The sequence below is a fragment of the Mandrillus leucophaeus genome, unplaced genomic scaffold (genome assembly GCF_000951045.1).
Source record: "Mandrillus leucophaeus isolate KB7577 unplaced genomic scaffold, Mleu.le_1.0 Scaffold1435, whole genome shotgun sequence".
NCBI classification, from domain to species: Eukaryota; Metazoa; Chordata; class Mammalia; order Primates; family Cercopithecidae; genus Mandrillus; species Mandrillus leucophaeus.
The window spans coordinates 66,510-69,838 of NW_012101405.1; the positions used below are offsets into that span (position 1 = coordinate 66,510).

Sequence of the window (3,329 nt, forward strand, 5' to 3'; positions counted from 1 at the left end):
CATTACTGGGTATATACCCAAAGGATTATAAATCATGCTGCTATAAAGACACGTGTACACGTATGTTCATTGCGGCACTATTCACAATAGCAAAGACTTGGAATCAACCCAAATGTCCATCAAAGACTGGATTAAGAAAATGTGGCTCATATACACCATGGAATATATGCAGCCATAAAAAAGGATGAGTTCGTGTCCTTTGTAGGGACATGGATGCAGCTGGAAACCATCATTCTCAGCAAACTCACAAGAACAGAAAACCAAACACCGCATGTTCTCACTCATAGGTGGGAACTGAACAATGAGATCACTTGGACTCGAGAAGGGGAACATCACACACCGGGGCCTATTATGGGGAAGATTAGGGGACGGATTGCATTGGGAGTTATACCTGATGTAAATGACAAGTTGATGGGTGCTGGAGTTGATGGGTGCAGCACACCAACATGGCACATGCATACATATGTAACAAACCTGTACGTTGTGCACATGTACCCTAGAATGTAAAGTATAATTAAAAAAAACAAAAAAAAAGAATAATTTGTAATAAGGAGACGTCAGCATTCCATCTCAGAAAAAAACTGAAAATATTAATGCATACAAAGTCCTGAGAAGAAATGTTGAAGCACAGGAGGAAGGATCTCATGTATAGTTAGTTGTAATATGTTTACTGTTAAAATTATTACCTTTATTTTTGAAATAATTTTGAAAAAAACGAAGCATAATGAAATTAAGTGTTTTTGTGCTTATCTGGTACAACAGCATGTTGAGAAAATTGAAGAGCCCTGTAATCCTGAGGAGGTGGCCTAATCCAAGGAGAGAGAGGCTCCGGGTCCTATGGACACACACCATTTGCCTGCTTCTGCCCACCTAGGAGCTGCCCATTCAGGGACAGTGCATGCCTGAACTGAGCTGAAGTTTGGGTAAAGTCTTTCTCAACCAATGAAAGAAAATAATCCTGGGCTATTTGCTTGCCAGGAAGAAAAAACCTGGTGGCAGTGGCAACGGGTAAGAAAGTCCCCAGTCCCAGGCCTGAGGAAGAAACTAGGCCAGTCAAGTGAGACTTCTTGCACTCCTGTGTCCTCTGCACAGGTGCTCACTCCCAGGTGCAGCTGGTGCAGTCTGGGCCTCAGATGAAGCAGCCTGGGGCCTCAGTGAAGTTCTCCTGCAAGGCTTCTGGTTACACCTTCACTTGCTATGTTATGAACTGGGTGCGACAGGCCCCTGGACAAGGGCTTGAATAGATAGGATGGATCAACACCAACACTGGGAACCCAGTGTTTGCCCAGGGCTTCACAGGATGGTTTGTCTTCTCCGTGGACACCTCTGTCAGCACAGCATATCTGCAGATCAGCAGCCTAAAGGATGAGGACATGGCTGTGTATTGCTGTTTGAGAGAAACAGTGTGGCAACCCACATCCCAGGGGAGTCAGAAACCCTGAGGGAGGAGGCAGCTGTGCTGAACTGAGGCAGTGACAGGGAGAACAGGGCTGCAACCTTTGTTGACTTAGGGTTATAAACATACATACATATGGACCCAACACTGGAGCACCCAGCTATACCAAGCGAATATTATTAGAGCTAAACAGAGACATAGACCCTAATACAATAATAGCTGAGACTTTAACACCGCACTCTCAGCATTAGACAGATTTTCCAGACAGAAAATTAACAATGAAATCTTAGATGAAATCTACATGACAGACCAAATGGACGTAATGGATATTGATGGAACATTTCACTCAATGGCTACAGAGTACCCAACCTTTTCCTAAGCACGTGGATCATTCCCAAGGATAGACCATCCACTAGACCACAAAATTCGTCATTTTTTAAAATTGAAAATATGTAAGTATAAGATAATACATTTCCAAATACTGGCTGATACATAAATAGCAAAAATAATACAGGATTTTCTTATTTAAGTCTCTGATAATTTTGAACAAACATTTAATTTACTTCATTTTATATTTTATTTTAAGTTCAGGGGTATATGTGCAGGATGTGCAGTTTTACATAAGTAAACGTGTGCCTTGAGGGTTTGTTGTACAGATTATTTCATCACCCCGGTATTAAACCTAGTGTCCATTAGTTATTTTTCCTGGTCATCTCTCTCCTCCCACTCTCTGCCCTCTGTTAGGCCCAGTGTGCCTTGTTCCCCTCTCTGTTCCATGTGTTCTCATCATTTAGCTCCCACTTATAAGTGAGAAAATGCATTATTTGGTTTTCTGCACCAGCATTAGTTTGCTAAGTGTAATGGCCTCCAGCTCCATCCTTGCCCCTGCAAAGGACATGATCTCATTTGGTTTTATGGCTACGTAATATTCCATAGTGTATATGTACCACATTTTATTGCTTTTTTGAATTTTTTTAAATTTTTTTGAGACACAGTCTCATTCTGTCACCAGACTGGAGTGCAGTGGTGTGATCTCGGCACCAAGAAGAGGATCCTCCAGGGATCCTGGTCAAGTAGATAATTGATTTTTTAAATAAAATGTCTTTAATGAATGGAAACATGGTATATGCAATGTGGAAAACTACTTTAATCTTTGTTGCATGCATCTCATGACATCCCTACACTTACCAAATAAGTTATTATTTTATACAATCTGCATTTGATCCTGGGGTTAATGAACTTTTTAAATTGTATTTATTTAGATTTATGTTTTCCATCACAAAATTACGTGCTTAGACAAATTGTGTCATGTCTCAACCATTGCATATCAATAAAAATAGTTTTAGTTTTGTTAAACAGTGTCTTTTAAACTTATTTTATACCCACTCTCTAAATGCCTAGAATATCTTCTATACGTTTCCTTGACTATAGTTTTGGCTCTTACAGAATTTCAAATAAATCAAATTATACAGTGTCATTGAAATAACTTCACTGAAGAATGTGGGAAATGAAATCGCTGACCTAAAGAATTTTGAAAATGAGGAAATTCTATAAGTTAAAAGTGTAAAGACACTGCACATAAGGACTCTATTCTAGTAGATAAACATGTTCCCACAAGGATACAGCTTTACATTTCTGATACTACTGTGCATGTGTCCTGAAATTGTGCAGCTAAATGGGATGGGGATCCTCACTTTGCTGTGGGTGGTTATGGACAGTCAATAAAGGAGGGCTAGCAAGGTCCATGTGGTAACACATTTGGGTGGAGAGGCCAGTGTTTTCTCATTTTGAATGTAATAAAGTTACAGAAGAGTAGATGCATAAAAGTTTCGATGTGTCGGCCGGGCGCGGTGGCTCAAGCCTGTAATCCCAGCACTTTGGGAGGCCGAGACGGGCGGATCACGAGGTCAGCAGATCGAGACCATCCTGGCTA

The 3,329-nt window shown here is 40.6% G+C and overlaps 1 pseudogene; it reads left to right on the top strand.

Annotated features, from left to right (window-relative positions):
- Positions 1-1,442, top strand: part of LOC105535260 — a 2,482-nt pseudogene extending 1,040 nt beyond the window's left edge.
- Positions 1,443-3,329: the final 1,887 nt, after the last annotated feature.